This window comes from Theropithecus gelada, chromosome 7a, assembly GCF_003255815.1.
Source record: "Theropithecus gelada isolate Dixy chromosome 7a, Tgel_1.0, whole genome shotgun sequence".
Taxonomy (NCBI): Eukaryota; Metazoa; Chordata; class Mammalia; order Primates; family Cercopithecidae; genus Theropithecus; species Theropithecus gelada.
This window is the reverse complement of record NC_037674.1, coordinates 7,616,947-7,640,148: the sequence shown is the minus strand read 5'-3', so window position 1 is coordinate 7,640,148 and position 23,202 is coordinate 7,616,947. Positions and strand designations below refer to the sequence as shown.

Below are 23,202 nucleotides of genomic sequence, written 5' to 3'. Positions count from 1 at the left end.
TGGTGTGCTGGGCCCTGTGTGGTCACATGGGGCTGCATGCACAGGCATCCTCCCCATGGCCAGAGCTGGAGCTCCGATGTGTCTGAGACGATTGGCAGCTGCTGCTTCACTCTGACTCCCAGTCTCCTGGGTGGCCCTGCTTCCATCCCTGTGCTGTCTGAATGGAAAACGAAATCCCGGCTCCGCTCCAGGGGAGGCCTGCGAATTGGAAGGCATCAGGCTCCTCGCAGCAAAAATAGAAGCCTCATTTGCTTAGGAGAGAACAATGACGAGGAGGCAAGCCAGCGGAGGCGGCCTCGGTGGGCTGTGTACACCCTCCGCTCGTCCCCACACTTCCTGGGGTTAGACGTGGACGTGGCTAAGCTGCCTGCAGACCTTCCCCTCCCCTTCATCCTGGCCTGCTGTGGGCACCACGGTCCATCCTGGGACATGGGCTGTCTTGGCACCAAGTTCCAGTTGTTTTTTTTTTTTTTCCTTTTGAGACGGAGTCTCGCTCTGTCGCCCAGGCTGGAGCGCAGTGGTGCGATCTCGGCTCACTGCAAGCTCCGCCTCCCGGGTTCGCGCCATTCTCCTGCCTCAGCCTCCCGAGTAGCTGGGACTACAGGCGCCGCCACCACGCCCAGCTAATTTTTTGTATTTTTAGTAGAGACAGGGTTTCACCGTGTTAGCCAGGATGGTCTTGATCTCCTGACCTTGTGATCTACCCGCCTTGGCTTCCCAAAGTGCTGGGATTATAGGCGTGAGCCACCGTGCCCGGCCAAGTTCCAGTTCTTAATACTTCAGTGTCGCACTGTTCCCTGATTTCCCAAAGCCGGGCAGGAATTGCAGAAAACAAGGTGGGTTTAATATGGAGAATCACTGGAGAACCGTGTCAGAGCCCCGCTGAGAAGGGCGCAGGGGACTGTGTTTCTGTCTACCTCATGCTGTGGGCAGCACAAGGACAGACTTTCTGAAGATTACAGCCCAGGGGGAAGAGGGCACGTTTAGTGTCAACGCCACACAGAAGAAGTTAGCTTGGCTGGGCGCGGTGGCTCACGTCTGTAATCCTAGCACTTTGGGAGACTGAGGTGGGTGGATCACCTGAGGTCAGGAGTTCGAGACCAGCCTGGCCAACATGGTGAAGCCCCATCTCTACTAAAACTACAAAGATTGACCAGGCGTGGTGGCACATGCCTGTAATCCCAGCTACTTGGGAGGCTGAGGTGGGAGAATTGCTTGAATCTGGGGTGGGAGAGGTTGCAGTGAGCTGTACTCCAGCCTGGGCAACAGAAACTACGTCTAAAAAAAAAAAAAGGGAACAAGTCAGCTCATCCCCACTGCAAGGAGCTCCTGGGTTTATTTAAGGGAGCCTCAGATGACTTTACATAAAAGCAAATGTGGAAAAAGCGATAAAGTCAGATATATTGAACATCTGTCCTGAGGGCAAATTTCTGAGCTCTAAAAGCCAGGCTGGTTTTATGTAACATCTGTGAGTGTTGAAACAGGCTGAACGACTCTATATCTGCACGCCCAACTCTGCCTTTAGGGTGGCTGCATGAGCCCCTGTGGTCTCCTTAAAAGAATTGGTCCCCACTGGGTGAACTAGTCACCCATGAAGCATCTCCGAATTCCAATCTGGAATAGGAAGTGAGGACCCGGGGGCTGAGTGTCCCTCATCACATGTGGCCCGTCACTGCTAGACTTCAAGGTAAGTTTCCAAGAACAGAGCTCTTCGTCCATTTTCATGATAGCGATTTGTACATTATTTCTAAATAATTTTAATGCCATGTTTACAAGCCACCTTCCCAAACTAAACAATTGTTCTTGGCAGTTAGACTCTTGAAGACTTAACTTTTAATCCAGTTTGTTCTCAAAACATTTGCACAAATGAGAGTCTTGAGGTTTGAGCTTTCTATTCTGAAGGCTCAGCTTCTTGCCCAGGAGAAAAATAATACATGCTCATGTTTATAAATAGAGTTATGGCATTGGAGTCCTTCACATTGCAGCCAGCCTAGGGACTCAGTTATTCAGAATTTAAACATTTTACTTGTAAAGAGCACTTCGGTATCCACCCCAACTTCACTGTCACTGTCCCTGCTACCCTTCCCTCTAAAACCTGGGTGTCCTCCTCCCTGACTGGCTCTGAGGACCTGGAGCCCGTCTGAGCCCACCTCCCCTCCCCACTGTCACTGGTCTTTGGCCATTTCTTGGAGCAGTTCCTGGGGCCCCTTTGCTTTCCTTGTCCTGGAAGGGCCCTGCTCTGCCTGTCTCAGCACCATCTCTGTGTGTCCCATCAGGAAGCAACAGACAACCCCTCAAGCCCCACAGTAAAAACGTCACTCCTGGTCTGGGGGCACATCCATCCCCCGTGTCCCCAGTCCTATCCTGGGTGTTCCGGGGTTCCAGTCACAGCGGTGGGGACACCGCCATCTCACTGCATCCCTCTTGCGGCAGCTTGGCTGAGCTACAGGACCGGGCCGCAGGAGGCCTCCTTGTGCTGGAGCTCACCTGCCAGGTATCGAGCTCTGCCAGCTGCCCGACCCCACTGTGAGGCCGCCCCGTGCGGGCGAGTTCACTGGCAGCCCAACCAGCCCGCGAAGGCCATGTGAGTGTGAACCCCCATTACAAGCTTTCCCTCATGAGGTGGCGCTGACAGTCTAGGGGATACCTGCCTTTCGTTACCAGCTGCAGCCATTAGGCTGGCACCAGGAGGAGCCAGGTGGAGCTGGCACTGGGGGCGACGCTCTGTCTTTGACGCACCCCGATGCTTCCCCCCATCCTTCCGACTGTGGTGCTCTGCGCAGACCCCTTCCAACCCATCCCAGGGCCTCTGCCCAGTGTGGCCAGAGCCTCCTGTCAACAAGTGTGTCACTGCCTTCGGGTTATTACTGCTCACTAGATTCCACTTGCTCCACACCGCAGGCACAGTGTACCAGTTTCCCAAACCTGTGTGCTCAGTGCCAGCCCCTTACCAAGTGCAGGGTTGCCCATTTCACTCTAGGAAATGCAGCCACAGCTCGGGGGCCAGCTAGAGGAAGGACTGTGATTGTGCCTTCCCGGGACAACTTCCAGGTCTGCGAGTCTGTGATGTTGTGAGTGTTGCCTTAGCTTTGCTAAGAAAATGCTTAGGGAGATGGGTTCCTTCACCGGTTCTTCTACCCATGTGCCGTTCTGGCTCCAGGGCCGGTGTCCCTGCTTTGGAGAGGATGCTGACATGAGCTGGCCTCCTGGGGGTCTGTCGAGGTTCTCTTAGCCTAAGCGGCTTCCTGTCTCAGGCTCCCTCCCCAGCCATTTGGGTCACCTCGGGACCCTGAGGATCGCTTCTGGATCTCAGACCCCCTCACCAACTCCTGTGACACAATAATCAAAGGTAATTAGGAAATGTATGAATCATCTTCTTTAAGGAATATTTAGCATTTCTGCTCATTCCAGAGTCCCTGGAAACATGGCATTTCAAAGGCTCAGTTAGATCACAAGTCCAATTTACTGCCAGAAATTTGCACGTAGAATAATACAGAGCCTATGATGGCAGTTGAAGTGGTATCCTGTGAGAAAATTAATTAGTCCTGAAACTAAATGCCAACCGCCTCAGCAAAATATTCATGAGAGAGGCGAACCTCGTGCATGGTGTTTGAAGTCAGGCAGCCAAGGCTGTGTACTCGACGTGTTCTCTGTGGCTGAGTTCTGCTGTGGATTCTGGGCTCTAGGCAAGGCCTGTCTCTCCTTCTGGACTGGCTTCCAGGGCTGCGGGCTCGGGGAGGCCCTGCACCCTGGAGGAGGAGGGGGCCCCTGAGCCTCTTTGGTCTTGTATTTGTGTGTCCTTCTGGGCTGCAGGGCTGCAGAGTAAACCAGCTCCCAAGCCTCCAAACAAAAATAAAGACCTGTGAATGGCTATCATGGGGAGACTGTGTACTTAATTTACAGTCTGAAGATTGAGAAGGATTTACTTTTCCCAAAAATGGTGAGAGAAGAGCAGGCCCCAGCCTTTCTGTCTGATTACAAACAGCCGAGGGGGACTGGGGAAGTGGCCTGGTCCTCATGCCCCTGGAGGGGCAGGAAGCGGATGGAGTGATGTGCTTGGCAGATGCAGGAATAGCCAGGCCATGGGAAAAGCCCAAGCTTTCCAAGCAGCGTCTGATCCTCTGTATTCCTTCTGCCCGCTGGGATGGAGCCCGCCCCCCAAATGTGCCTGGCCCACTGGTGACTCAGAGTCAGCTGCCCCCAGGACCTTCCCAGCTCTCGTGACCTTGGTGGGCATGACTTTCAGGGGAGCCCTCTGTCGAGGAGACATGGGTCACTCGAATCACACAGCCGTGCTGTAGCGAATGCTAGTCGGGGGCCCTGGAGAGAGCAAGGACAGGGCGCTCCTGCATGGAAACGAAAATGAATACTTTTCTCTGCAGAAAATGGAAAGTGGTGCTGGGTCCAAGTGGTAGGTGACCTGGCTTTTGAGCGAAAATGCTGCTGGGAAATGAGAGAAAAGAAACATGAAAAGAATGCAAATGAGGATGGTGGACAGGGGCCCAGAGGCCTGATTCCTCCGCCCTCCGCGAAGGCTGAGTGTGTGATGCCTATAAATAGACACTCAAAACCCGTTCTAAATGGAGTGAAGACATGGGCCTGCTCCCTCTTCTGGAAAGGCCTTACATAAGGTGCAGTGCTGCTGTTGCTTCTGGGCGGTGTGACGATTCTGTGCCTTTGTTGGAAGTCAGTGTGAAGCCCGTGGGGCTGCTGGGGGACGCAGATGGATGAGCTCTGGCCTTTCCGGAGACTCGCAGACTCTGGGAAGGAGGCAGTGGGCAGTGGGCAGGCCCCCCAGGGCTGGGACGCAGTCCTGAGACAGGCTCCGGGTTTCCTGAGGTGCTTCTGGGCAGGAGCAAGTGGGAAAAGCTGGACGGCAGGGCTTGGTCAAGTGACAGCTGCCCAGAGCTGGGGTTTAGGGTGCCTGGAGAGGACAGGGCCTGGCAGGCCTGACTTTCTCACTGATGTGCTTGGGGTCACAGAGCTAACCTGTAACAGAGTGAGGAACTGAGGCCGCACCCCGGACTCCCATGGAGGGTTCTTGCTGCTGGACTACCCTTTGGTTCATGCCCTCACTCAGAATACTTATTTTTGGAGGACCCCAGGTGGCGAGCTTAGGAGTGAAGAATCACATTCGATGCTAATGTGATTCCAGGCAACATTCTAGAGGTTTCTTTGCAGTTCATCTTCCCAGCCACCTTTGAAGTAGTTCTTATTGTCCAGTTTTACACACGATGAAACCGACGGAGATGGTGTGAAGGGATTTGCTGACGTTCACACAGGAAGCGAGCAGCCCACGCCGACTCCACTGCGGAAAGCGTGTGTGTGATTGACATGCTTTTTGTGTGGTGCTCACTTTGGGTGTGATAAAGAGGCCTCCTTGCAGAGGGCCAGGCTCTGTGAAGCACCACGTCGCTTCAAAGAACAGGCCTTGAGAGGCCACAGAAGCACCATACCCTGGGAAGGAAATGGAACAATGGTGCAAACGGCCAGTTTCCCCTGAGCAGAGGCAAGCAGGTTACAGCTCTGCGGCTCCCTTCACGGGTACCTTGTTCAACACGGAAACATCTTTAGCCTCCTCAGAGACATCGGGTCATCTCCTTTACGTGGGGACCGGAGGTATCTGCACTGGGCCATTTTGGGGAGGAAATTCCGTAATTATAACCCTCTGCTGCCTGGGCAGTGAGAGCAACTGGCCGCTGTCTTGGAGAAGTGAAGACGCTGAGTACAGACCAAACCTTTGTGATGAAGTCCAAGCCACTGTCTCGCCTGTGTCCTGTTTCCTTCCCCAGTGAAAGGGGCTGTTCCCTGCTACCGCAGACCCCAGGACCAGATTGCAGGTGCCCTGTCCAGCAGTGCAGCGATTCGTGAAGGGCTCCCAGCCTGACCCAGCCCAACAGCTGACACCCCCGGGGGGAGGCTGTATTGCTATCCTTTTTGAAAGGAACACAGAAAGCCTTTGTAACTTTCTCTGTCTGTAGCCAACATGGAGGGAGAGGCAGAATTCAGATGTGGTGTTGCAGACGAATGAACGCCCCTCCTCCTGTTCCACCCCTGGCTTCCTGCCCGTAGCCTTCTAATGCCCTTGCTCTGAATTCCTGATCCAACCCAAGGGCCTGGCCTTGACGCCCCCGAGCCTGCTGGCAGGAGCTTCCTCTTCAGCCTTCCTGTGCAGAGCTTCCACTGTTCAGGGAAGTCTGAGACCTGGTGGTCTCTTCCTTGTTCTTTTCATGAGACGATCTCGCCCAGGAGAAGGTGGGCTGAGACCCTGGGCATTGGAAGGGAGAGGTGGTCCTCCTTCCTCTCTTCACTTTTATCGCTCTCCACTCCCCGCCCACCCCCATATGTACACCCTCCACAGTCTGAAAGTGTCGTGAAGCATCAGCTTTGCAAACCCGTGGGGTCAAGCTTTGTTGTGGGAAAATACATATTCATGAGGGCTTTGAGGAGCCTCATTAAAATGCAGAGAGTCTCTCCTTGCAGAATGGTACATAAGCCATCTCTTTATTTGCCCAACACATTGTTCTTAAGGCAATAATTATGCGATGAATGGCTAAAGAAACATTTTAATTATTTGTTTAGGGTAATTTCTGATTATCTCATTAGAATTATAATCTGTTCACTTTTACAGGTGATTCAAAGCCTCATATTTACATTTTTATACTTGAAGGAGCTCTATGTGGGCACCTGTATCATTGCTGAAACAAAAGTGATTTTCTCTGTTTTCTTCCAGAAAGATTTGATCACCAGGCAGGAGATTTTTCGGGACATTACCAGACCACTCATTTTCGGTAAGAAATACAAGGCAGCGTTGCATGGAGTGAGGTTTTGTGTTTGCCGTGTGGGGAGCGGACCGTTTCACTGGAGGGAAAATGCTACACTGCAGGCAGAACTGGCAACTGCCGTGGTCTTTGTTTTCTGGGATCCTGTGTGTGTGAGCTCGGGGAGTTCGAAGCTGGGGTTTGAGTCACAGCCAAGGAGTGGACGGACAGTGGGGACTCTGCTGGCACTCACCTTGCCTGGAACCAACCTGCCCACCACCCAGTGACAACAGAAAGACAAGCACTCCGCGTGCATCCCCTCCTTATCATACTGGTGTTTCTGTAAACTGTGGTCCTCACCAGACTCCGTCATTGATTTGTGTAACCCCTACCTAGGTTCCTAGTTACAGCCAAAGTAGACACATGTATATTGGCAACAATGGTAGCACTCGAACCTTTCACTCTCCAGTGTGGGCAGTGGCTGGTCTACTTCGAGAAGGGACCAGCCATTGTGAGATACCAGGAAGCTGAGCAGAAGAAATCTAACTTTGATAAAAAGAGGCCTCCTCAGCTTGCCAGGGATGGAGCATGGCCCATCCTCCCTCCTTGGGCATGGAGCAGTATTGCAGCCCTGATGACACTGCCCCACGGTCAGCATCTGGCTTGCCCTTGCCCCATAGGACTGGTAGGAACAGAGCCCTGGTGCCAACCGAGTGTTCCACACAGCGGAGACTTGCAAGGGACAGGTTCTGCACTGCAGATGAATTGGCTGTCTTCTTCTGTGGCTGGAGACACACAAGGCGGCGGCGTTGTAGGGAAGCCAGTGTACAGGGTGGGGCGTGTTTGGAGAACGAGGAGCAGAGAGCCTTGTTGCTGGAGTTAAAGAAGCAGAGCCAGGGATGGTCTTCGTGTCCTGATGCCCAGAGCAGGCCTGAGCTTCTGAGGGATTCTGGGGGTTCTTATGTATTCTTGGGAAGGAGCATGTGGTAAGCTTGGACAGGGAGGCAGTTCGGAGTGTCACATGCAAGGCAGCAGTGGCCTCGGGACCACCCTCCCCCGACCAAGGCAAGGAACACTTTGTGTGTCCCCGTGGGGAAGCTCTGTGCCAGTTGTGAGGGGACGGATGAAGACCAGCAGGGGCGAGGATGGGATTCTGGAGGGTCAAGACTCAGGTTCAGAATCACAGTGTTTCGTCCGGGGCAGCACAAGGCCACAGGTCTGGCTATTTGAAGCCACCCGGAGAGCCGTTATTTGTAAAGCAAGGCGGCTTTATTGATTTCACTTTCTGTCCTGAATCTTTCCCACATCGTGGTGACCGCTCACACCCCTGTTCTGCTGTGTGGCCGGAGTTCCCTTGCATGCAGTTGGGAAGCATTCTTGTCACAGATGTCCTGGGTGAATTCCACGGTGGCTCTCCGTGGAGGGGGCACATTCACAAGGCATTTAAGAGATGTAGGACAATCAGCCCTCGTCCATGCAACAGGATGAAATGGAGAGGAGCTGCATGATTATTAATGGGTTTGGACATAAGCTGGAGTATCTACTGAAATTTTTCTCTGTTGTCAGTTTTCTTTTTTTTTTTTTTTTTTTTTTTTTGAGACGGAGTCTTGCTCTGTCACCCAGGCTGGAGTGCAGTGGCCGGATCTCAGCTCACTGCAAGCTCCGCCTCCCGGGTTCACGCCATTCTCCTGCCTCAGCCTCCGGAGTAGCTGGGACTACAGGCGCCCGCCACCTCGCCCGGCTAGTTTTTTGTATTTTTTTAGTAGAGACGGGGTTTCACCGTGTTAGCCAGGATGGTCTCGATCTCCTGACCTCGTGATCCGCCCGTCTCGGCCTCCCAAAGTGCTGGGATTACAGGCTTGAGCCACCGCGCCCGGCCTGTTGTCAGTTTTCAAAGTTTGCGAATGTACTTTTGTGCTCTCCACAAGGCCTTTTCTGCTCTGTTTAACTTTCCGCGTAGGGTTGTAAACATACTTCAGCTGTAATGACATTAGATGCATCACCCACTCGGCTCTGAAAGTGCTGGAGATTTTGATTGTCACCAGCAGTAAGGACAGCTTATGAAGGGGGATGTTGTTACTTATGGAGACGCAGCACACGATTCCATGAAATTCCAGTCTTCTGGGAGCCCAGGGTTAAGCAGCTGCCTCAGCCCATCCACCCTCTACGGACTGTCCACGGCGAAATTGGCTTCTTGACGTTTTCCTTATGGAACCTGGGGTGTCATTACATTCTGAGAGAGTCATAGGGTTATGTCTCTAAGGTATAAGGCATTGTTTTTCTTCTGAGTGTAGAAAAGAACTACTGGAATTTTTATGTGTCCTGAAATACTATTAGACGATCAAAATCAATTGCAATAGAGAAGGTGCTGGGCTGTCTTCCCGATTGCGCTCACCCATCTGCAGTGTAATAGGCCTATCATGTAAGTGAATATACTCATCACAAGTCTCTGCAGCTTCCCAGCAGAAAAGCATATTCCTTCTCAGAGAGAAAGGCGGCAAGGAGATGGATATTTTTAAATGCCAATTATGCCAGAATGAGTCTCTGTGAGGAGATCTGTAAAGAGAAGAAAGGGCCTGGGTTTATTTATTTTTCTACTGCAAATGGAATCATTCTGTAGCTTCAGAATACTAATACCCGTGGTGTGCCTGATGTCTTTTCATAGGATAATTTGTGAATGTGCTTCCACTTACAGGAAAAGTTTGAGGCTCTTTTCTTCTTCTTCTTCTTTTTTTTTTTTTTTTTTTTTGAGAATTAAATTCTAGGCCTCACTATATCCTATGATAACCATCCTATAGGCCCTTGATCTATAAAATGTGTGAATAATGAAATATATAAAAGCAGCAATTATCCCGAAGGAACATAGAAAAGATTAATAAGCTGTATTTAAATTACAGCAAGTCTCAGAACATATATTAAGTTAGAAGACATCACATCCTGAAAATGACTGGCTGATGTGGTACTATTATGTGCCCCAGTACAGATGCGTATAAATGCTGTGTAAAACCTAGCCCAAAGTGTTTTTTAAAATATAAGATCCAAAGAACGGCATGCAAATTCCAAGCTACGAGACATGAAGAGAAAACACAAAGCCAGAGCACTAAGGGAGGAGGCCATGAGACCCCCAAGCAGTGAGGTTCCTGTCGGAGAGCCAGGATGATGAAGACTGTATGACGTTTGTGCAGGAAGAGACAGGGCAATGGCTGGGACAGGGTAGCAAGGCTAGGAGCAAGTGCTCACATGTATAGGAAGCCAGGAGGTGGCAGAGCTGTGTTATGGACCAGGTGGGAAGTGATACAGAACAGCTGGTTGGCCACATAGGAAAAGAGAAAAGATAAAGTGAAATCCCTACCTCACAGCATATGTACCAGTAAACAGCCATAGAATTAAAGGCCTATGCCGGGCATGGTGGCTCACACCTGTAATCCCAGCACTTTGGGAGGCCGGGGCAGGCAGATCACCTGAGGTCAGGAATTCAAGACTAGCCTGGCCAACATGGCAAAACCCCATCTGTACTAAAAATACAAAAAATTAGCCAGGTGTGGTGGCGGACACCTGTAATCCCAGCTACTCGTGAGGCTGAGGCAGAATTGTTTGAACCTGGGTGGCGGAGGTTGCAGTGAGCGAGATTGTGCCACTGCACTCTAGCCTGGGTGACAGAATGAGACTCCGTCTGAAAACAAAACAAAACAAAACAAAAGAAAAAAAGAATTAAAGGCCAAAATGTAAAGAGAAAAATGTTAAAATACATAGAAGATTTTTTTCTGTCTGCTCTTGAGGTGGGAAACATACACACATCATAAAAGAAAAGATGGACTAAGCAAACATCAGTATTAGCAACTTCTTTAAGAGAACTACAGGCTGGAATAAATATTCATGATAAATGTACTGTGAGAGATTGGTATTCTGTTTGTATCAAGAACTCTTTCAGATTAATTTTAAAAAGACAATAGAATTGAAAAAGGAGCAAATACTGTGAAGACGAAGAAACGCAAATGTCAAGTAGACAAATGAACTCTGCCTCACTCCTAATCAGGGAACTGCCAGGGAGATCATGAGATACCCCTTCACACTCACCTGTTGGCAAATTGGAAAGTCTGATAATCGAAGGTTGCTCAGAGTGTGAAGCAAGGGGGCCTCCATGTCCTGTTTATCAAGGGCAAATTAGTAAAACCCCTTTGGGGAACAATTAGGTGTTATCTAGTAAGGTTGAAATGTGGATCCCCCAGGACCCAGCAATTCCGCTCCTAGGTATAGATACCTTATCAGGCCATGAAATGGATTCAGTGTTGTTTTAGTCAGTTCTCTTGAAAACAGAACCCATAGGATCAGTTTTTCTTAGAGTTTATGTGTTGATTGATCAATTCATTGGGGTCAATTGATAGATTATAAGGTATTGGCTTGTGTGAGATGGCATCTGTGAAGTCCCACAATCTGCCATCTACAAGCTAGAGACCCAGGGAAGCCAGTATTATAGTGCAAAGGCCTGGGAAGCAGAGAACTGGTGCAGATTCCAGTCCAGGCCAAAAGGCCTGAGAACTAGAAGCATGGAGGACAGAGAAGACCAATGTCCCAGTCAGGCAGAGCATGGATTCAACCCTCCTCTGCTGTTTTGTTGTATGCAGGCCCTCACTGGAATGGACGCTGCCCACCTACACTGAGGAAGGCCGTTCTGCTTTCCTCAGTCTGCCAATTCCAATGCTAACCTCTTCCAGAAACACCTCACAGATTATCCAGAAACAGTGTTTAACCAGACGCATGGGCACCTTGTAGCCCAGTCAGGTTGACACGTAAAATTAACCATCACAAGTGGGTCACAACCAGCATTTTCTAAAAATATGAACTGGATTAGAATAGAAGATATCAGGGTTTGTTCTGCATAGTGAATGATAGTGATCCTCAGAAGGGGGACTGTGAGGGGTTGGGACTGACAGCGATGGTTAAGTCTGAGTGGTGTGTTCATGGAGGTTTGCTACATTGCTTTCTATATTTCTGCATATTTGCAAAGTTGAGGAGAAAAGAAGTTGCACTGAACACCTGGATGTAGGCACACAGACCCCAGTGTTCTCTGCTGTGGGTCCCTCTGATGGGGCCACCTTGCTCCTGTCTTGCTGGTTCATCCTCCACCTTGGCTGACTACCTGGCACCCTTGTACAGACGGTTCTGTTTGTCTCTTCATTGAAATGGGTGGGATTTATTTATTTATTTAGAGACAGGGTCTTGCTCTGTTGCCCAGGCTGGAGTGCAGTGGTGTGATCACGGCTCACTGCAACCTTGACCTCCAGGGCTCAATCAACCCTTCCTCCTTGGCCTCCTGAGTGGCAGGGATTACAGGCACGTGCCACCACACCCAGCTAATTTTTGTATTTTTTAAATAGAGATGGGATTTTGCCATGTTGCCCAGGCTGGTCTTGAACTCCTTGGCCCCTAGAGTGCTAGGATTACAAGTGTGAGCTACCGTTCCCTGCGTGAAATGGGTAGCATTTCTGAATGAGCCAGGCTTTGCACATTGACCTGGCTCTGCCTCTTAAACTGCTGCCTTCACATGGGAGGCTCCTTCTGGCCCTGCCTGTGTGGCTGATTCCTCTCTCAGGCGCTTCTCTCTATCTTCACAGATGAGGCTCGTGGGCTTCCCTTTTTGGGACCTTGGGTGGACATCTGAGTCCACAGCCCTCCTGCCTGGCTTCTATCTCTAGATTTGCAGGCCTGCTTGTCCCATATCCTCCAGTGCCCAGCCAAGTGCCTCATGTACAGTGGATGCTCAAGAAGTATGTGGTCATCACATCGCTCTAGTCTCTTACTTTTATTTATTTTTATTTATTTTTTTGAGACAGGGTCTCACTCTGTCACCCAGGCTGGAGTGCAGTGGCATGATCACAACTCACTGCGGCCTTGAGCTGGGCTCAAACAGTCTTCCCACCTCAGCCCCCTGAGTAGCTAGGACTACAGGTGAGTGCCACCATGCCCAGCTAATTTTAAAATCTTTTGTAGAGAGGGCATGTCACCTTGTTGCTCAGACTGGTCTCAAACTCCTGGCCTCAAGTGGTCCTCCCACGTGGGCCTCCTGAAGTGCTGGGATTGCAGGCATGAGCCACTGCCCCTAGACTCTAGAAATGTTCAGAAGCTCAGTTTCCCATCTGCGAAGTAGAGACTCCTGAGTTGGGGGCGAGTAGATTGTGAGAATGAACCACATAATGAAGCGGGGATGTGTAGCACATGTGAGTTTCCTGATCTTGCTTGTTTCCTTCCTTGGAAGAGGCAAAGAGAGGACGAGGGGCTGGCTCTCACTATTTGCTTGCAGACTCGATGTGAGCTTTCAGATTGGAAGCTCCTGCTCTGACACCCAGTTCCTTTTTGTTTCCAGTTGTACTTCAGGAGAGAAAAAAAATTAACACCTTTTTTTTAAAAGATGGAAAATGGGTTAAGAAAGTAGCACGAGGAACTGCTACTAGGTTGAGCCCAACATAATTAGTGTGATGAAAGGGAAGTTAGCCATTTCTGTATGTAACTTTTGATTAATGATATTCAGCTCTAATTAATTATGTCCAGTTCTAATTAATGACATTAGTGTGCAAGCCGGCATTCCCAAACTGTGTTCTGAGGAGTCCCAGCGGATGTTCCTGAATGTAATAGTCCCCGTTCACATTAGGCCGGGGAGCGCTGTCTGTACTGCCGGTCTTGGACACTCCCAAAGCACCATATAAAAGGGCTTCAGAAGTCCTGCAGGAAAGGGAATAATTTAAATTCCGTTTAACCTGTCATCTCCCAGACTTACTTTTACCATGTGTGCTGCTAGGCACATACGGACATGCTAATTTAACTCTCATCCCACAAGGTGTGCTTGGACGAATGGATGAGCAATGTACGTGTTCATGGAGATGTTTTCTAAGTTCCAGAGTCATAACAGGGGTCTCCTGTATCGCAGCAGAGTGCACTACAAAGAACTGCATTTCGTACAGTCTAGGGCTGCTATGGACTAATCTCCTTTCTTGGGCAAATCGCTTAATCTCCTTCCATCAGTTCATACATCTGCGGAGGAAAGGGTGATGGTGTGCCACCCTGCATGGTGGGAGGACTCCTAGCAGCGGTCGCTGTCACCGTCTCATAAGAGACCCTCATTCCAAGAAGGTCCATGTCATTTGCCATATTCTGGTCTCGGGGTCAGCGAGTGAGGGGCTGCAGGGAGAGACCACCACTTACCTCCTGAGCCTCGTGTGTGGGGTGCACTGTGCGTTGTCCGTCGTTGGATTTGTATTCATTGTTCATGTAAAAGTGATTATGTTGAAAAACAGAATGGTGGCAGACAGGCATGTTTGGCATGGGTTAATGCGAGGCTGGAAAGAGAGCACCTGACCTTCAGTTCCAGAATCAGCCGCTGCGGGAAAGGGTGGCGTCTTGGTGTCTGCACACTGTGAATGTGGAGGGAGATGAAGTGCAGCCTGGGGAGGGTGGACTCATCAGTCCAGTGGGTTGTCCAGGAGGGAGTGAGGGTTGATCTTTCATCTCGAAGGATGAATGTACATTTCTGCGAGAGAGGGAGAAGACGGGCGTTCCGGCCAAACAAGCATGTATATATGACTGAAGCGTGGACAGAGGAAGCAGCGTGGTGTGTCCGGGAATGGAATTGTTTGACCTGGCTTGATGGAGAAGCCAGGGTGAGGTGGAAGAGGTAACAGAGGTCAGCTTGACCTGTGTAGACGGCCCGGGAGAAGCCCTGGCAGGTCTTTGTTGGAGGCTGAGAGGAGGGGGATGCGTGTTTTCCATTGTTGACCTCGGTGGGTGCGGCGTGGGGTGGAGGCCCGTGCACCAGAGGCTCCTCAAAGAGTCTCTCAGAGAGACGACCAGGCTAGTGTGTTCATGGTATGGAGGTCGTCTCCGGAGACTCCCTTCAGAATCTACTTAAGACCTGAGTCAGATCTACCCTCCAGAGAATATCTGCTGCTACTGGAGATAGCTCTTCAAAAGCTAATGCAGGTGCTGAATGTTTTTCCGCCATGAGGTTCCTTGTGCGCATCCATTAGTCTAGACTCTTGCCGTTTGAGGAAAGAGGCTCAGAGTAGTTAAGCCGCTAGCTCCAGGTCTGATAGCTGGCTGATAGGACATCAGCCTGCGGAGTCTCTATGGAGCCGGAATAGTTTCAGTGGTGCACTGAAACAGTAGGGGATGGATATGAGGAGATATAGTGTGAAGAATCCGCTCACGCGGTTGTGGGACCTGACCGGGCAAACCCACAGGGCAGGCCGTGGGGAAGGGCAGGCTGGAACTCCCAGGCATGGCTGAAGCTGCAGTCCACAGGCAGAATTTCTTCTTCCTGAAGGAAGCCTTGGCTCTACTTTTAAGGTCGGCCGACAAATTGATCCACATCCAGCCAGATTATCTGGGATAATCTCCTTTCTAAAAGTCAACTCGTTATGAACTTTAATGACATGGACGGAAGACTTTCACAGCAACACCTAGAAGAGTGGCGTGATTGCCGAGTCAGTACCTCAAAAAGACCACACGCTTGGTAACACATGGGGGCTCCAGGACCAAAAGCTGGTGCTGCAGATGCATGGAGTGGCAGCATTGTCACTTCCTGTCTCCCACTAACCTCAGGGTCACAGTGGGCTGGTGCCCGTAGCATGGTCCACACCTGCTCTCAGGGATGCTGGAGGGAGACTGAGGCCCAGGCTTTTGTCTTGGAGACTTGGGATATGTCTGGGATCCCTTCTAAAAGCCAAGTTCTAGACAAGATCTGGCCTTTCAGGGTTGGAGAGACCCCACGTGGCTTCTGAGCAGACTTCCTTCCTGAGCTTAGTCGTGGAAGTGAAGGTCTCACCCCTGTTTGCCCCTTTCCTGTGACAGAGGGCCCTTTGCTTCTCTGCACTCCATGCCCCAGAGACAATCTGCGCTGGGGACAATTTTATCTGAAATCTATTCCCAGCTCTAGCTTAGCCTAGTGGCACACTCAGTCCTGAAACCTGGAGGTCATTTCCACACTGGTGTAGCACCGTGGTTCTCAGACTGTGTTTGGTATCAGGATCACCTGGGGAACTTGGTAAAAATACAAATGCAGGCCGTATCCTGCTTCCTCCATCCTGGGCTTCTGTGTTCTTTGTTAGCCTTCTCGGTGGTGCTGACCTGCATCAAAGTTGAGGACCACTGGCATAACGCACGGCTGCTCAAACTCCAGTGTGCACTGGAATCTCCTGGGGACCTCGTTTATTTTATTTTTATTTTTTGAGATGGAGAATCGCTCTTGTTGCCCAGGCTGGAGTGCAATGGCATGATCTCTGCTCACTGCACCCTCTGCCTCCTGGGTTCAAGCAATTCTTCTGCCTCAGCCTCCCAAGTAGCAGGGATTGCAGGCGCACACCACCATGCCCAACTAATTTTTGTATTTTTAGTAGAGATGGCGTTTCTTCATGTTGGCCAGGCTGGTCTTGAACTCCTGACTTCAGGTGATCCACCTGCCTTGGCCTCTCAAAGTGCTGGGGTTACAGGCATGAGCGACCACGCCCGGCCAGGGACCTTGCTTAAATGCAGATTCTGATTCCATGGTTTTTGGTGGATCCTGTGATTTTGTGTTTCTAACAACCCCCCAGGTGGTGCAGATGCTTCTGGTCCTCAGACCACATCTTAAATAGCAAAGGCATAGATAGGGGCTAAAATTAAACACCTAAGAATTGCCCAGACTTGCATCGGAATTCTGCCTCTACCACTTAACTGTCTCTGTGTCACCCTGGGCAAATGGCTTGATCTCTCTAAACCTTGATTTTCTTATCTGGACAATGGGAATAATGTGCCTTTTTTGTTTGTTTGAGATAGCATCTCTCTCTGTTGCCTAGGCTGGAGTGCAGTGCCGCAGTCTCCGCTCACTGCAGCCTCAACCTCCTGGGCTCAAGCAGTCCTTCCACCTTGGTCTCCCAAGTAGCTGGGACCTCAGGCACACACCACCACACCCAGCTGATTTTTAAATGTTTAATTAGAGACAGGGTCTCATTGTTTTGCCCAGACCGGTCTTGAACTCCTGAGCTCAGGTAGTCTTCCCTCCTTGGCCTCCCAGAGTACTGGGATTACAGATGTGAGTCACTGCTCTTGCTGCTTTTTAAAATACAAATTGCTGGCTGGGCACGGTAGCTCACGCTAGCAATCCCAGCGCTTTGGGAGGTCGAGGCAGGCGGATCAGTTGAGGTCAGGAGTTCAAGACCAGCCTGGCCAACATGGTGAAACCCCATCTCTACTAAAAATACAAAAATTAGCCCGGCATGGTGGCAGGCCCCTGTAATCCCAGCTACTCGGGAGGCTGAGGCAGGAGAATCACTTAAACCCAGGAAGCAAAGGTTGCGGTGAGCCGAGATCATGCTGCTGCACTCCAGCCTGGGCAACAGAGCAAGACTCTGTCTCTAAGCAAATAAATAAATAGATAAATAAATAATGCTTTGACAGTTAGAAAAGAAAGAGTTTAATACTGCAACATAATAAAGACCATACAAGGCAAAGCCCACAGCCAACAGCATACCCAGTGGTGAAAACTTGCAAAGGCTTTTCCTCTTAAGATCAGAAACAAGACAAGGATGCCCCCTTTCACCACTTCTATTTAACATAGTGCTAGAAATTCTAGCCAGAACAATTTGGCAAGAAAAAGAAATCAGAGGCATCCAAATTGGAAAGGAAGAGGTGAAATTTTCTCTCTTTTCACATGTCATGGTCTTACGCAGTATGTAGAAGGCCTTAAAGACTTCACACACACACAAAGCTGTTATAACTAATACATGAATTTGGTAAAGTTGCAGTATCCAAAATCAACATGCAAATATCAGTTGTATTTCTATACACTAGGAATGAGCAATCTAGAAGGGGAGTTAAGAAAACAATTCCATTAACCAAGGAAGCAAAAAATTTGTGCACAGAACACTACTGAACATTGCTGAGAGAAATTATGACACCAGTAAATGGAAAGAAATGGCATGTTTTTAGATTAGAAGACAATATTGTTAAGATGTCAATACTACCTGTATTAGTCCATTCTCATGCTGCTAATGAAGACATACCCGACACTGGGTAATTTATAAAGGAAAGAGGTTTAATGGACTCACAGTTCCACATGGCTGGGGAGGCCTCATAGTCATGGCGGAAAATGAAGGAAGAGCAAAGGCACGTTTCACATGGCAGCAGGCAAGAGAGCTTGCGCAGGGGAACTCTCATTTATAAAACCATCAGCTCTCATGAGATTTATTCACTACCACAAAAACTGTATGGGGGAAACTGCCCCCATGATTCAGTTATCTCCACTTGACCCCGCCCTTGTCTCAAAGGACACAGTCAGCAGTGAAAAGGCAACCCAAGGAATGGAAGGAAATCTTTATAATTCGTACATCCGATAAAGGGTTAATATCCAGAATGTGTGAAGAATTCTTAGACTTTAACATAAAAAACAAGCCATCTGATTAACAAATGAGCAAAGGGCTTGAATAAACATTTCTCCACAGAAGACAGACACATGTCCAGTAAACACAGGAAAATGTGCTCAACATCACAAATCGTTAGAGAATTACAAATCAAAATCAAAAGATACCACCTCACATCTTTTAGGCTGGCTATTACAAAACAAAACAGAAAATAAGTGTCTGTGAGGATGTGGCAGAATTGGAACCCTTGTGCACTTTAGGTGGGAATGTAAATGGTACAGCCCATCGGAAATCAGTATATGGTAGTGCCTCAAAAAATTGAAAATAGAATTGCCATGTAATCTAGGCGTGATTTCACTTCTGGGTCCAAGGGAAGTAAAAGCAGGGGCTCGAAGAAATATCTGTACATTCATGTTCATGCAGCATAAGTCACAAGAGTCAAGGGGTGGAAGTAACCTAGGAGTCCATTGGCAGATGAATGGATCAACAAAATGTGGTGTATACACAGAATGGAGTATTATTTTGCCTTGAAAAGGAAGGAAATTCTGACACATGCTATAACATGGATGAACTTTGAACCTTGAGGTCATTATGCTAAATGAAAGAAGCCAGATAGAAAAGCATAAATCCTGTGTAATTCCACTGACATGAGGTACTCAGAATAGTCAAATTCATGGAGACAGAAAGTAGAATGGTGGTTGCCAGGGGCTGGAAGGAGAGGGAAGGGGGGTTAGTGTTTAATCGGGACAGAGGTTCAGTTTTACAACGTGAAAAGAGTTCTGGAGATGGATGGTCATGATGGTAGCCCAGCAATGTGAATGTACTTAATGCCACTAAGCTATATTCTTCAAAATGCTTCCAATGGTAAATTTTATGTTATATGTATTTTACCACAATTTTTTTTTTCTTACAACAGAAAGGACTCAGCACCATATCTAGTAAAACACACACTGAATGTTATTATTGAAAGCATAGATGGTAGGATCACTTGAGCCCAGGAGTTCAAGACCAGCCTGGGCAATACTACATAAAATTAAAATAACAAATCACCTAGGTGTCCCAGCTACTCAGGAGGCTGAAGTGGGAGGGTCCTTTGAGCCTGGAAGTTCGAGGCTGTAGTGAGCTGTGATCGCACCATTGCATGCCAGCCTAGGTAACAGAGTGAGACCCTGTCTCAGAACAACAACAAAAACAAATAATAATAATAAAAAAACAACACAGAACCAATCACAAGGACACTCCATATGTATGAATTCTACCCACAGTCATTATTCGTGCCCCTGAGTGTCTGCCTTCCCACCGTTCTCTGGGACTTGGTTTCCGTTCCCTCGCCTCTCCTGTTGCTCTCTGCCAAAGGTAACTGAAACCATGTTTCTGTTCTTCCAGTCTGGTCAGGTGGGAAGCTGTTCTCTAATGTGGGTTAACCGGGACAGAGGGTGTGTGTGCGCACGGGGGAGGAAGCCGGCGGGCTCCTTCTCCCAGATGCTGGACTATGGAACCTGATACTAACATGGAGATCCTCCTCGAGCGCCTTGGATCCCCTCGTGCGCCAAGGTATCCTACTGAGAAGGCATCAGAAAATCTGACTTACAGAAGTTAGGGCAGTGTTTACAGTACCGTGACAGCAGGCAGAGCCCGGGGTTCAGAGCAGAATCTGAGGAAAATCTCTAAAAACGTGAGCCCCTGCCCAAGATATGGCCTCATAGCACATTGCACCCCCTCCCCTCACTGTAACAATCCACACCCTCAAAACGAGCACCTGGAGTTTCTCATGGAGACTAAAGTGGGAGGAAGCTTTGGAGAGTCACCTTTTTCAAGCCACTTATTTTAAAATAAGCTTCTTAATTCAAGTATAATGTAAACAGAAAATTACAGAAATCTGAAGTGTTCACTGCCATGAATATTTTCAAAGTGAACACATCCATGAAACCACCACCCAGGCTAGGAATCAAAACATCACCACAACACAAGAATCTCCTGTAGGATCCTCTCCCAGCCATAACCTATGCCCCCCCAAGCCCCACCACCACCTGAAGGTAATCAGAGTCCTAGCACCAAATGTTATGTTTGCAAATGTTTGGATTTTTTTAAATAAATGAATTTCTGCAATAGATACTGGTTTATGTCAGCTTCTTCTATGCAACATTATGTTCGTGAGAGTCACAGGTTTTGAGTGTGACAGCACTTCATTGACTCTGTTACAGAGCATTGTAAAAATATAAATAATTCATCGATTCTATGTTTGATGGACATTTGCATCTTTTCTAGTTTTGGGTCCTGGTTGCTGCGGGGAACAGTCTTACACATTTGGTGTACACATGATTGCATTTCTATTGAGGGTACATGCAGGATTGGAATGGGCAGGTCCCAGGGTCTGGGTATGTTTCTATTTTGGTGAACACTGCCAGTCCTTTTTCTGACGTGGTTGTACCCAGTTACACTCCCACCTGCAAATAGGAGTTTCATTTGCTGCACATCCTTGCTCATAACTGGTGGTGTCAGTCATTTTAATTTGATTTCTGGTGGGTGCACAGTGGGATCCTCTGGTATGATTTTCAGCTCACTGAAGACTAACTGTTGAATATCTCTTTCGAATACTTGTCTTGTGCTTTTCGAAACCTTCTCTTGAAGTTTTTGTGCAAGTTTTTGCTCTTTTTTCTGTTGCATTTTCTTTCTCTTAGTGCTTTGTAGGAGTTCTTTTTTTTTTGAGACAGAGTCTGGCTCTGTCACCCAGGCTGGAGGGCTGTGGCGCCATCTCGGCTCACTGCAAGCTCCGCCTCCCGAGTTCACGCCATTCTCCTGCCTCAGCCTCCCAAGTAGCTGGGACTACAGGCGCCCGCCACCACGCCCAGCTAATTTTTTGTATTTTTTAGTAGAGACGGGGTTTCACCATGTTAGCCAGGATGGTCTCGATCTCCTGACCTCGTGATCCACCCGCCTCGGCCTCCCAAAGTGTTGGGATTACATGTGTGAGCCACCATGCCTGGCCAGCAGTTCTTTATATAGTTAGTACCTGAGACCTTTGCTAGATGTACATATTACGAATATTTTCTCGCACTTTCTCGCTTTCAGTGGTATCTTTTGATGAGAAGGCCCAGATTATCAATCTTTCCCTTTAAGGTTGAAGCTTCTTTGTGCCCTCTTTAGGAAATCCATGCATACCTAAGAACATGAAAACAACAGCATATTTATTTTTTCCAGTTTTCTTGTTTCCTAATGTATGGTTTTAGGGTTATAAATAGCCTATTAAGACTGCTTTAGCTGTAACCCACTATTTTTTAAAATTGTAGCAAAAAAACAGCATAAAAGTTACCATCTTAACCATTTTTAAGTGTACAGTTCGGTAGTGTTAGGTAAATTCGTGATGTTGTGAAACAGATCTCCAGAACTTTTTCATCTTGCAAATCTGAAAATCTATACCCATTAAACAGCCAGGAGCCACCATTCTGCTTTCCGATTCTGTGAATTTGACTACTATAGGTACCTCAGTTAAGTGGAATCCTACAGCTTTTATCTTTTTGTGACTGGCTTATTTCGCCTAGTATAATGTCCTCAAGGTTTATCGGTGCTGTGTTGTGGGATAAGATTTCCTCCCTTTTTGAGGCTGAATAATATTCTGTGGTATGAATAGACCACATTTTGTTTATCCATCATCCATTGATAGACATTGGGTGGCTTTTATTCCTTGGCCATGATGAATAGTGCTGCTGTGAACATGGCTGGTTGTCCAGCACCATTTTTGGATACATTGTATTTTTATTATTAATTAGTTCAAAATGTGTTTACTTTTTAAAATTTCTCCTTTGACATGTGGGTTATTTTAAAGTAGTCGATTTCCAAATGCCTCCATATTTTCTGGTTATATTTTTGTCATTTATTTCTAGCTTGTTTACACTGTAGTCAGGAACAGATTGTTTACAATGTTAACATTTTGAAATTTGTTTACACTGGCTTTAGACTTGTCCACCATATGATTAATTTTGACAGAATATCCCATGTGCCCTTGTGTGTAGTTCCTTGGTTCAGTACTTTAGGTATATTCATGAGGAAAAATGGGTAATTGTGGTATTCAAATCTTATATTTCCATTCTTATTTTTACCTCTTTATTATATCACTTACTGAAAGAAGTGTGTTAAAGTATCCCACTGTTCATAATGTCTATTTATGTCTAATAGGCATAAATTTCATAATGTCTAATGCTTTAGATTTGTCTTATTATAGTCCTGTCAATTCTCCCTTTATAAATTTTGAGTGCATTTAACTAGATACATATAAATTTAGAATTTATTTCTAGTAGGTTGCCCTTTTTAATTATGAATTCTTTCTTTTCTGTAAGAATGCTTCTCTTCGTAAAATCTAGTTTGTCTAATTACCAATATAAGTATATAAACTTTCTTTTTTAACTTACTGCTTTAGAATAGTTTTAGATTCACAGAGATGTTGCAAAGATAGTAGAGAGAGTTCCCATACATTGTGTAGCTACTTTTCCCTATTGTTAACATCTCACATTAGTATGGTACATCTGTCATAATTAATGAACCAGTGCCAACACATTATTCTTAACTGAAGTCCATACTTCATTCACATTTTCATAGTTTTCATCGAATGTCCTTTTGCTGTTCCAGGATTCCATCAAGAGATGGTTTTGAGTTCCGTTATCATGTCGCTTTAGGTTCTTTTAGACTGTGACATTTCCTCTGACCTCTCTTATTTCTGATCACCTTGACAGTTTTGAAGAGTACTGGTCAGGTATTTCATAGAATATCCTTCAATCTGAGTTTGGTTGACATTTTTCCCATGGTTCAATAGGGGTTATGGGCCTTGGGGCAGAATATCCCATCTGAAAAAGTGCCATTCTTATCCTTCCAAATGAGGGGCGCATAATTTATCACTGTTGATGTTACCCTCAATCGTCATAACACTCATCTCCATGAGGGGACAGTATCTACACCAATTATTTGCAATTCTGCACAGGGAGATTGGTCTATTCTCACTCATTTATTTTCTCATTCATTTATTTGTATCTGCGTGGACTGATGGATATTCATTT

At 47.7% G+C, this 23,202-nt stretch overlaps 1 protein-coding gene across 2 annotated transcripts in view; it reads left to right on the top strand.

The window, feature by feature from the left end:
• Nucleotides 1-23,202, top strand: part of APBA2 (amyloid beta precursor protein binding family A member 2) — a 231,806-nt gene that overhangs the window by 103,964 nt on the left and 104,640 nt on the right. For both annotated transcript variants that reach the window (XM_025389991.1, XM_025389992.1), the window contains exon 3: nucleotides 6,734-6,791. The gene's annotated coding sequence lies outside the window, so the exon portion shown is untranslated. The remainder of the gene's footprint in view (nucleotides 1-6,733; nucleotides 6,792-23,202) is intronic.